General features: G+C 38.1%; 1 protein-coding gene across 1 annotated transcript in view; it reads right to left on the bottom strand.

The window, feature by feature from the left end:
* kif26aa (kinesin family member 26Aa) overlaps window positions 1–13,311 on the bottom strand; it is a 115,310-nt gene that overhangs the window by 29,206 nt on the left and 72,793 nt on the right. The gene's annotated exons all lie outside the window — the stretch shown is intronic.

The raw sequence follows: 13,311 nt of genomic DNA, 5'->3' as shown, positions 1-13,311 counted from the left end.
AAAAACAGTCTTTCTTACCCCAAACTTGTGAACAGAAAGCCACACAGATAGAGAGAAACTTAATAGAAAGGAAAGGTAAAAGTAAAAGCAAAAGTGTTTCTTTTTGCAACAGAACAAGTACAGGCATAATGCTGCTGACAATGGGTAGTTAAATCTGAAAAACCTTCTTTTTATGTTGCTATCAGAAGCTACTACAAATGGTTCATAAAGACATAATGTCTTTATTATTCTAAAAATGCCAAATGTTTTATTTTTGGTTTTGGTTAGGCTGAAGTAATTATAATTAGCTACACAATCAAAAGAATGTGGAGATTCGTGGGTTTGGCTTTCCAATTAAGTCAAATCTTCACCCAACGGCAGTGCCTGACCTCACTTATGCTTAGCATTCATGTTCCAACATCTTGTGGAAAGCATTCCCAGAGGAGCAGAAGGTTTTAGGAAGATTCCTATTAATGAAAATGTGCATATTGGTGTAGTTTTTGGTTGTCCACACGCTTTTGGCAATACATGTCTAGTAACAGTAAAAAGATGTAAGCTACCTAAAGCTGTGTGTGTTTTCCAGCTCATGTTTGCGTCTTTATGCCTGTTAGCATGAGGTTGAAGGGCTTGAGGAGAAAAGCTTGAGCTCATTAAATGCCTCACTCTTCCTCACATCCTTTCTCTCTCTCCCTGCAACTCCTTCAGCACAGCCTCTTCAGGGGTGAAAAATCACAGAGAACACTGTGTAATTACAGTCTCCATGAAGGACACAAGAGGAGGCCCCCACAGGAAATGTGTATGTGCCATGCATTAAAAGGTGTGACGGGATGTGTGTGCAAACACTACAGATTACAGAAAGAAATTAGCACTTAGAGTTATCTCCATGTGCATGTTTAAATGGGGACAAAGCACAATTAATTTTGCATTTTTGGATTGCAAAAATGTACTGCCAATAAATATATCTATACCAGCCAATATTAAAAACGTACATGGGCCATATATACAGAATTGGTGCTGCCATCCCACAACCAAAGACACATTTAAAATGCATTTAAGTATTCAAATCTTAGATGTTTACTAAGATCATTCTATTATCTATTGGACCCCACAATAATATTTAAAATATTAGTAAGCTTAATATATTTAAAATCATCATTTATTGGGTACTTTCAGTTGAGAGTTGGCTGTTACGAACCCTAATCCCTAAATAACAATGTATGAAAATATATATATTTTTTTATTCATTGTTGTTTTAAAAGTAACTTTTTGATTCTTTTACAAAAGTGAAGTTAAAATATATATTTATTTATTTTATGTTTTCTTTGTAAATTAGGAAACTTGACATTTTCATGTCACTGCCGAAAGTATATTTTTTGGGTGTCACAACCAAAACATGTCATCATTGTTTCAGCAATGACAAAAGTAATAAACTAAATGCAGTTACGTATTTTTGTGAATTTTACTTTATATTTATACTGAATTATCAACTAAGATGTTATGTTTTTGGTTCAATTTATATTGATAGTAATGAATTCTTAACTCTGAAATCAGTATGATCACCTTTTTGCCTTTTACAAAGAAAAATTTATTCAAAATGCAACAAATCTCATAAATTACACTTAAAATATTGTTAAAAATGTAATTGTTATTAATTAAACTCTAAAAAATGTAATAAAATAGCAAAATAGCAAATATATATTTACAATGCAGATGTAAGCAAAACCTTAATTGGTCAATATAACCCTTCTAATTCAATTATTATACCTTGGATATTATACAATTTGCATACATTTGCATTCAATTTTTTTTTCAAGACATTTCCAACTCTGACTTTGCACCAATTCTGTATAATGGCCCATAGATATATATTTTAAATTTTTATATTTTCCACATTATTTCAATATTTCCTAAAATGTATATATAGATCTCCATGTAAACAAATATATAAATACATAAAGTAAACAGCAGGGCATTTTGTTTACCCACCAAAGCCAATTTTTATTCTCATTTGGCACTTGTCAAGTGTTAATTTTGGACCCTGGGTGTGAATGAGGGAGACAGACTAGGAGTGAAGATGAAGAGCTTGTAATAGGGGGCATAAGAGGTTGAAAAAAAAATACTTGAGTGAGAGGAGGAGGGTTTTATTAATGTTAAACCCACCTATGGAGACAAAGCCTCTTCTTTGCCTCCTCCTCCACACACCTCACCTATTCACACACACACACACACACACACACACACACACACACACATACACATATACAGCGCCTCCTCTAACATAAAGAGGAGACCCACGCCCACACGCAGGGCAGAGAGCCGCATTCACCGCGTCTGGCTGCACGACAAATGCTTTACAAGCTCTTTATGAAGCACGACACTGTCACACACACACACACACACACACAAAAGATTGATATATCAGTCTGGAGCAAAGAGAGGTGAGTGACCAGAGTGGGTGAAAAGCAGCATGGGAGAGTGAGCTCCGATACGCCAGGCTGGGCTTTATACAGATGCACCCACCTGTTAAATCTCCCATCCCAGCCCTGCAGTGAACACTCTCCCTCTGGATAGTGCTAGTTTTACTGCAAGTGAGGTTTTTGGGTTGCAACTGAGAGCAAACCAATGCAACTGAGCTTATCTAAGCACTTTTGCAACCTTAATTATGCACACTTAGCATTTGAACAATGGAGGAGCACATTAGAGAGTTCAGATCTATTAATCTTTTAATTGTCATGTTTTGGCAATATAGTGAAAATCAACTGGGTCCAGTGTTTTTTGGACCCCATTGACTTTCACAGTAAGGACAAAACAACTGAAACGTTCTTAAAAATATCTTCTTTTGTGTTATGCAGAAGAAAGAAAGTCATACAGGTTTAAAAAGAATTGATGAGTGAATATTGACTGCATTTAGATCCAAATAAACCATAGGAATCAAACCCAACATCCTTGGTTTACCAGAACCAGTTTAACTACACAAACCCTACTGTAAAAGCTTATAATGGTTGATAAACAACTAAAGAGTCCACTATACTTACAGTTCTCTCCAATCCATTATCTCAGTTCAGAAGTCATATCATCACATCGGTGAGAAAAGCAGCTTTTTAACTTGTTCATTCCAGACCCCGGTAAGAGCACTCCACGGCTCCCGGCACATGTGAGAGCGAGGCGGGGCGGGTGCAAAAGGCGGGCTGGAGACGGGGGGCTAGAGGTGTCTGCTGGAGGACGGGGTGATGTGATTACTGTCACTGTCATCAGGGGTCCATTTCATGCAAATTCCCAGACGAGGAAGCGAATACAGGTGCGACGAGATGAGCAGGGCGCTAAGCAGATGTCAAAAATGCTCATGACGACCCTTAAAAGTTTTCTGCAGAACAAACAGGTACGTGGCACTCCAGCAGAGAAGCATTTTCTGCCACTCTCTAGTTCCACAGAGTGAGTCGACTTCCCAAAGTTAACCTGTCGGAAAAGTTTGTAACCCAAAGCTGCAATCAACTTTTCCACTTGCCTCCAAGGTAGCCCTCACTTTACCTCTGCAACGAGGCTGGGCGGGGGCACGTCGTCCCTCTCTGCTGCACTCCTTTCCTCCACTCTTTTGCGCTCCTGTCCGCTACTCTCCCAATGACGGAACTCCCAGGGAAGGCAGTGGAAAAGGCAAATCCCCTGGGATGAGGGAAAAAAAAGAGTCGATTCCTGCTTCTGCTGTTGCTGGGAAACCCTGGCAGAAGTCCAACAGTCCTCTCCGTCTACTCTCCACGTCTCTCTCTCAATCTGGTGAGTCGCTCTCACCTTCTCCCTCTCGCTTTGCTGCACTCGCTCTCTCCCTCTCCTCTCCTCAGCCCAGCCCCCTTTCCATTCCCCTCCCAGACACAGTGTCAGTACACAGCTGCTGTGCAAAGCGCCACTGATAGGCAGCATGCTCCACACACACTTGTCTGCACACACATTCTCTCTTTCAATCACACGAACACACTTCACTGACGTGCAAAGCATGCACTTTCACACACACTGGCATGAATACTTCATGAGTGCAGAGGAGCCCCCTTTCCTCATTCTGCCGGACTTCAAAGAGACTGAGTTAGTGTGTGTGAAACAGAAGCAAGAAACAGTATAATAAGTGTCTTCCTGCTCTTACACATGTGTCAATCCATTTCCTGTTATTAACATAACAAAAAGAGACCAAAGAGCTTCGATGAAACTTATAACAGATGATTCTGTGATTGGCCATATAATGAAAGTCAATGGGGTCCAAAAAAAATCTTCTGTTCCATACAGGTCATACAGGTTTGGAATGACATGAAGGTGAGTAAACTGTTGTTTTTGGGGTGAACGATTCCTTTTAGAAAGGTGATTAGCAGAATGCAAATAAGAACTGGTTAGATGGATGAATGGCAGCACTGATGGATAAATCAATGAAGCAAGATAAAACAAACGAAGACTGCATGCGGGCTAAAGGAACAGGTGAGCTGTGCGATGTTAATGAGGACATTAGCCTGCAAGCAATGCTACAGACCTCCACTGCCTTCACTAATAGTCAGAAAACAATGCTGTTAACTATTAACCATGCAGACCCTGCCTTTAGGTGCTTGGGGAAAAAGAGTCTGCCAATTAACATGTAATATTTATGGGAGTGTGTGTGAGCGTGTGTGTGTGTGTGTGTTTGGGATGATGAATTGGTGAATGAGTTGGAATGAACGAAGAGGGATGTTCTGTTCCAGCAGAAAGTATGACATATAGCCTTGCAGGACTTAGTCTGATAGCTTGGTTCAAAAGAAGATTCACCTGCTGTGAGTCGCCATTCCCTCAACAATATGTAATATGGCCATTGGTCAAGCTGACAATGCAATAAGCTCAGAGTTCTGGGGTTTGTTTTGGTGTTTCTCTATACTTTAATATCTCTAAAATATACTGAACTTTTCAGTTTTGTAAGTTTTAAAAATAATTCACAATCCAGCATTTTTATTTTATCTATTGAAAAGCAACAAAGATGTGATAAAATGTTCAAATGTCAAGCACAGCCTATTTTACTTCTATAATTTGATTTATTTGTATGTAAAACATATTGGAATTGTTCTCCATATAGTGGACTTCAATTGAAGTCAACGGGTTAAAGGTCCAATTTGCAGTTTCAATGCAGCTTTAAGGGCCCTACACCAGAGGTCTCCAACCCTGCTCCTAGGGACCCACTCACCTGGAAAGTTTATTTCCAACCTGCATCAGCACACCTGCCTGCAATTTTCAAGCTGTCTTAAGGAGCTTGATTGCCTGCTTCAGGTGTGTTTGATTAGGGTTGTAGCTAAACTTTTCAGGATAGTGGGTCCCCAGGAACAGGGTTGAAGACCTCTGCCTCTGAAGAACTTTACAGCCTTTTAAAGTTGTACTGAAAGTGCAATTTGGACCTTCAACCCATTGGCCACAATTAAAGTCCACTATATGCAGAAAGATTCTGGAATGTTTTCATCAAAAAACTTCATTTCTTTTCAACTGAAGAAAGCAAGACATGAACACTTTGGATGACACTGGAGTGAGTAAATACATGCATTAAGATTGTATGGCATCCTGCCCAGTGGACATCAATGTAAGTCAAGCAGGAGTCATCTTTGCCACCTGGTCATTAGCTGAGACAGCCCTTAGTTTACTTAAGGACGATTTGTCACCAATCTAATCCCCTTGCACCCAATGTCTTGAAGCTGATTATGTGACTAGACATCCAACACGTCCTTATTTTCCCCTACTTCGATCCTCCCCTTATTCAGCCCCTTTGGATCAGTAAACTGTTTAGGAAAATCCTAGGCAAACCATGGCAACAGATAAATTTAAAAAATCAACTGTCCTCACTTGCGTCAGACATTTATGCTGCTGAAAATGTAGAATAGGTGAGAAGTCTTTGACGCAAAATATTGTTGACCCTCAATACGGCACTTTTTCAAAAACAGAATTTAATTCAGTCAGTGGTAGCTTAAAATCGTAGGATGGGATAAAAGCCTATTTCCTTGAAAGAAAATCTTACAGAGTTTCTTTCAGTTTAAACTGCATAAAGCATATAACCTTCAAAACTTCAAGTCATTTTGAGTCAAGGCTTTGTCGAGCTAGCATAAAGTTTGCCATGGCATACTTAAACAGACTTTCTTAACTGTGGCTTCAGTTGCAGTCTTGCTAAGAAGTTCTGTTATATCTTGTGACAACAGCAAAGTCTTGTAAAGAAATATTCTTGCTAACATCTTTGTAGTATATGAGGATTATTTCAATCAGCAAACAAATTACTGGACAGATGGAAGTTCATTGTAAGTTCATGCTAACCAATGATAACAAATGTGTCATTATTAAAGGGGACATTGGATGCCAATTTCACTTTTACATGGTGTTTGCATATAAATGTATCTTAGCAGTGTGTGGACACAACCACCCTACAATGATAAAAATCCATGAACTCCTTAAGTCTCAATTATCAAGCTGTTTTGATTTCCTGAGCAATATGATGTCATACTGCTCAGTCCCCGCCCATGACTGCTGATGGACTGTCCTGAATTAGCATATTTCCACCCTCATCCAGTTCTACGCTGTCTGCCATTTTCTCTGTGCTCGAGCAGCTGTAGCGTAAGCAATACAGGGGTAACGCACCACAAAATACACAAATAAATGGAATAAAGGGGTGGGGTAAGCAGTAGCTCATTATCATTTAAAGAGACATGCACCGACAAGGTAAAAACGGTGTTGTTTTACACGACCATAATATGTTGTAGACATTTCATGAAGAACCTAAAGAATTATACCAACTTGTGAAGAAATGGGCATCCAATGTCCCCTTTAAAGAGCAGGTCATATGGGTTTTCGAAAAATATATATTTTTTGCAGTTTGTAACGTAGATATCCCTCAATCAGTTACTTTTTTGATTAACAACTTTGCAGACTGTTTACATTGAAGTTCAATGTACAATGTACATATATCGGCCTGTTACTGTGTTCTGTCTCAGTGTTCTTCAGTTTCTAATCTTCTTTATTTGGACCAACAAGCATCTCCAAACCAAAACCTGTAAGTACGATTGATACATTATGTGTACATTTTGCTCAAAATATCTTTTTTTTTGTGTGTGCTAATATGTGATGTATACCTAGTGCAGCTTTAGGTTGCCAGGTAAACCACAATATTACTGTCTTACTAAAATAGTTCTGATAATTCACTGTGAACCCACTATTTCCTAAGAATGTATCGATTAACGTAGACTGTCGTTGTTCTAATTACTTTGTTTAATAATAAAGAATGCAATTTAGCCATATTTTGGCTAACTTATCCACCATTTTGTTTTATGTGTTTACAGTTTAGCAGCTAAACTTTAGCTGTGGGCACGATTCGCTTGCATAAGTGTTAAATAAAATGTTATATCAATATTTTAAGAATGGACTGGAGCACTATATAATTGTTGTATAATTGTAAAAGGTGTATGCAGGGTTGCCAGGTTTTTTTTTAACAAAACCCACCCAATTGCTACTCAAAACTAGCCCATTCATGCTTTGAAGGAGGTCCCCCATTAAAAATTGCAGTCCGGGGTGACAAACAATGTTTTTTTTTGGGGGGGGGGGGGGGGGGTGCCAATCAAAACAGGCTTGGCCAGCTGACCAATCAGCAAAGTAGGCTTATGAAAGGGAGGGGTTTCAAGACATTACGCTCAAAACTAATGCAAACGAACCGTTTCGAAATCATTAAAAATGACTCTAAGTATAAATGTGTATTCTGAGAAAACAATGTTTTCTGAACTTAGGACACTTATTAGGACACTTTAAAAAAACATATGACCTGCTCTTTAAAGTTTACCAAATATACATAAAAAATATGCATATTAGAGAAAAAATAGAAAAACAGATTATCAGTATGGCATGGATATACTGTGCATCCCTAATGCATATGTCCTGCAGTTTGCAATGAACAATATGCTGGTGGCATTCTTATTTAACATAATACGCTTTTCTTGGATGATCTGGTGCTGTACAGTGTTTGGAATTGCCTCATAATGCATTTGTGAGTGTGACTGAACAAGACTAATCCGCCATGCCGTTTCTTTCCTTTAAATCTCAGCGAATATATTCAATCTCTTAAATAATGAAAACACAGTCCTCCTCCTCACTCATGGCATGTAGGGTCTCTTTCATTTCAACGATATTCCCTTGGTTAGAATCAGCATGAAGCCACTGATTCATATGAGACACCATTGAGAGGCTTCAACGCCTATGGCTAGAAAAAGATCAGCCTAAAGGGCACCGTGGCTCAATAATTGCTGTGAAATCTAAATGGTGTACCCAAAACACCACGACATCACTCAACACCTTCTACCACGTCCCGACACCTGTGTTACCTGCTGAGCTGCCATGTTCTCACTCATTCAGCTCTTTGTCTTAATGTTGTATGGCAGCTGCTTTGAGCTCCCGTCATTATTGACTTGGGTTTTCGTGAATTGTGCACCGCGACCTTGCCTTGAGGGACACGGGAGCTTTTGTCATGTAGTGCCAGGGGGCTTTTGCCTCCACAAATGAGGGGGCAGCTTTTTAACAGCATGCTAGCACATCTGAGTTTGTTAGCGATTATTAGCACACACACTCATTTTGATTCAGCCTGGCAGAACATACTCAGTTTGTGTTTCTAAACAGAACAAAGAGAAAGCAGAAGCCACTAGGAACCGATTCCAATCAAACATTCCCGTTCAATATTTTGGCCAACAACAGGTTGAGCAGTTGTTGGAGACGTCAGGAGCTACCGGGGCTCAGCTGCTTCAAGGACATGGCAGCTCTACTGATCGAAATCCCGAATCTCCCCTGTCTCCCCCTTAAATATAATATGGAGAAGGGGGGAGTTCAGACACTGGGGTGGAGGCACCCCCCTCCCTCATTTTCAAAGGAATAGTGCCCTACTGAAAAACATCAAATAGTCCAGCTCAGAGACTCAAGGATCGGCTCTGTCAATATCTGCCTGCCATGTGTCCTTTATTGTTTTTCCTCCCCTCTTTTTCTGAATGACAATGAAGCATCTACTGTATGCATGAACAAAAAGAAAAAAACTCTCGAAAGGAGGTTAAAATGCAAAAGTAGGTGGTTAAAAATGAAAAGCAGGTAATCTCTAGTGATCTTATTAGCATTCGTCTATGATGGCACAGGCTGTGAAATGAGAGAGGCAGGATTAAAGGGATACCCAAAAAGCAAAGAGTGTGTAAAAAGCGGAGGGACAGAAAAAGAATTAGAGAAAGCAGGACAAAAAGAATTTCAAATAATTTAGAGATCTGAATAATAAAAATGACTGAAATAAACCAGGACTTCATTTTAAAGGCCTAGTCCACAAAAAAATTGTCTTACCCTGATGTCATTCCAAACCTGACTTTGCCAAAACAAATTAAAGACATTTCAAAAAAAAAATTTTTTCCTTTTTTGGACACTTTATTGACTTTCATCGTATAGAAACATTCTTCAAAAATCTTCTTTTATATTCTACAGACAAAATAAAGTCATACAGGTTTGGAACGACATGGGGTATGTCAAGTTTCACATATTTTTTTTTTTTCCCTTTAACAAATTGTGACATAGTCACTAGCTGGGTTTATATCCAAAGTTGCGAATTCAACTTAATTTAACAAAACTGGAATATCGCATAAAAAATTTGGTGAATAAGCACTGTTTCCATCTAATGAGTCAAAGAGAACAAAATAATAAACGACTTAGACAAACTATAAATGCGATCATTGCTTTCGGAGGTGGACGCCTGCTGTTTGGGAAAGCAGGTGTGTAAGACAGTTCTGGGAGGCAATTATACAGAAATAATGTGACGACAAACTTTGCTTGGGCATTTAAGAATGATCATAAAAACATTTCAGATGCTCCACAATGAGATCAGTCCGTAGTTAGTCGGGTATGCTATCCCATAGCACAAAGTTACATTACTTTTTTGATGGTCATGGAGGAATTTATTTGCAAAATGCGTTTCCATCTCCCATTAGTACAGTAGCATTAACCCTTTTTCGCACAAGTCAAAAACCACCTCAATCGAGCAGTTTTGTTGAATTAAGGGGTTTTTTTGCGTATAAAAACTTTGTGAAATATACCTAGTGTCTTCAGGCCAGTGTTAATTTCGTTAACAAATAATTGTCGTCAATGACATTTTTTCACGGAATAAAACAAGACAACAAAATAAATCCATTGAAAATAAAAACGAGAGGAAAATGTTCGGAAAGGAAGATTTGGGAAGAGATCCATGCAGTCAGAATCTCCTGCGTTGTTAAGGGGTTAAATGCACATATTTGAACTGAGCATACACTTTCTGCAGAAAAATGTTCAGAAAAACATAAAATGTCAATATCTGGGAGTAAGAAAAGAGCAGACATATGGATAAATGTGAAAAAGCACCTCTCACACATCGCACATCGCTTTTTCGGCACTGCATTAACGGAGAAATACAAACAAAATTATGTTGAATTGTCAATTTTGACAGGTATTCAGGCAAACACACACAGTTACATCGTAAGTGAACGTAAACAGTTCATAATCTCAAAAATATCAGTCGTGTATCAGTACAATGCATCCTTGCATTTGGTTTTAAAGGGACAGCAGCCTAATTTAGTTGCTATTGTCTGTCATTAATGTTAATCAATCAACAAAAAAAGTCACTCACTGTTCTTGACTGGAAGAAAACTAATCATCAACTAAATTTGACACTCAGGACACCCATTAGATTGTAGCCGACTAAGTCTACTGTAGATTTAGTCAACTAACTCGACTCATCATGTGATTTTAAAATGGGCGAACCCATGAGACGACCTGCTCCATGTAAAGTAAAAATGAAGTTGAAGATGAAGTAGTCTTTATCTAATGTGAACTACACGATAAAAAAAATAAAGCTCAGTGTTTGTAAGTGTACAGAAAGGTTGTTGTTAGCAATAATTAACTCCATTATCTTCATTAATCTCTTGAAATATTTTCCCCTACAGTGTACTATTGCCCTATAAGAGCTGACCTGGAAAACAACAGAATTGCTGCATTTGTTATCAGTATATTCTCTTTCTTTTTTTTATTCTCTATCTCTCTCCCAGACTTTGTGTTGAGATTGAGAGTTACCACTGTTGCTTCAGCTGAATTCTTTCTTTCTCTCTCTCTCTATCTCTGTCAGCTGTTTCCTGAGTGTCAAAGTTCCACACACTCACAGACTGATGTTTAATTACCACTTAGACAGCATCACCTACATGCCTATACATACAAATACACTCACACACACATCCGTGCGAGTACAGCGCTGACAGGCAGCATCGGTGCTCAAAGCACCTGAGAATATTCTCTCTGTAAATAGCATTTTAAACAGACTTCGTGTCACGAGCTACTTACTGCATGGAAACAAGGGATGAGGAAGGAGTGAGAGAGCAAGACAAAACAAAGCTGGGGGAACAAGGCTGACAAGGAGTGATAGTGGAGAGAAATGAACGAATGAGAAACAAAAATAGAGTGATGCGGAAAAAGAAAGAAAATGTGAGCTCTATCTCATCACACTTTTACAATTACTTATTCAGATCCATCTTTCTGCGAACAAACTGGGTCACGGGTTGAAACTTTGGCCCAGAATTATCAACACAGGCTGCCAGACCGGAGACATGGCTATATGCCAAACAACAACAAAACACACTCGACCTGAGAAAAAAAAGCCATTACACGACCTGCACACTGATGCGCTATACAATACGTCCTCATCAGAAACATGATGAGACATAAGAAGGGCCTAGATGAATTCATAAAAGAACTGCATAATAAATACTGATCAAATTTCACACCAAACAATCCTAGAGAAGTGTTTCTCTTCTGATGGTGGTGAGATTACTATCAAACAATGTTAAATGCAAATAATAAAATGCAACTAACCGTATATATATATATATATATAAATAAATAAATATATATATATATATATATATATATATATATATCAAGCATCACCAGGGTAGTAAGTAAAATTAGCTTATCAATCTTTAAAAGAAAGGAGAAAACTCTTCTCATAGCTTTTGCTATATCACAGGCCACTCAGTTGCATTTTTATTTTTATTTTTTTTATATACATTTTATATAAAGCTATGTCAGTTAAAGGGATAGATAACCCAAAAATGAAAATTCTGTCATTAGTACTCACCCTCATGTCGTTCCAAACCCGTAAGACCGCCGTTCATCTTTGGAACACAAATTAAGATATTTTTGATGAAATCTGAGAGCTCTCTGACCCTCCATAGACAGCAAGGGTTTGAAAACTTTTGATTTTAAAGATTAGGGCATATTTAACTTTGTCTTCTGGGAAACATGTAAGTATCTTTTGTAGCTACTGAAGGGCAGTACTAAATAAAAAAATATATATGAAATTTAAGCAAAATGAGAAAAATGTTCACATCTTCATTCTGTTCAAAAGTTTACACCCCTTGCTCTTAATGCATAGTTTTTCCTTCTGGAGCACTGGTGAGCATTTGAACCTTCTGTAATAGTTACATATGAGTCTCTCAGTTGTCCACAGTGCGAAAAGATGGATCTCAAAATCATACAGTCCTGGCTGAAAAGGGTTCAAATACACAAAAATGCTGAAAAACCAAAGAATTTGCAGGACCTGAAGGATTTTTCTGAAGAACAGCAGACAGATTAAATGTTCAGGACAAACAAGGGACTCATGAACAACTATCACAAAACAAAAAACACAGCTGTGGATCATTAAGGTAAAAACATATTGAACTTTTGAACAGGCTCATTTTTATAAATTCAACTATTATTTTCTCTTGTGGATGATAGATAAATATTTTTTAAGTGAAATATCGTATTCAGGTCAGTACTAAACCAAAAATAACATGCATTTTGTACGATCCCTCTTATTTTGGTAAAATAATTAACATTTTAACCCATTTGGAAAAATTAATAATAGCAACCATTTTCAATTCACTGTCAGTAAAGCCTAATGCACATTGATAAACAAAACAGAGAGAATACAAAATGCGGAGACTAGCAGTAAACAATGTCAGTTTATATTACAGAAGCCTTGTATTTATACTGCTGTGCTGCCGTAAATCTTGTTGCATTGAATTTTGTATTGAAGCTTGAATGCACCATCACAACAAATTTACATATACGCTTTTGCTTTCAGGAAGTTCTGCAGGTTATAACTTTTCCTAACCACGGTGAGCTGACACATTTCTACAAAGTGCATATAGTATCACACAAAGAGAGAGAGAGGATACTATCAAACCTAAAAGCCTTTGTTAAAAGCAGGTAACAGAACTTGTTAAAAGCAGAAATGCATGTTCAGCCACATCAGTTACATTATGTATTCCCAACCCC

Source organism: Garra rufa, chromosome 13 (assembly GCF_049309525.1).
Source record: "Garra rufa chromosome 13, GarRuf1.0, whole genome shotgun sequence".
NCBI lineage: Eukaryota > Metazoa > Chordata > Actinopteri > Cypriniformes > Cyprinidae > Garra > Garra rufa.
This window is presented reverse-complemented; position numbering and strand designations above follow the sequence as displayed.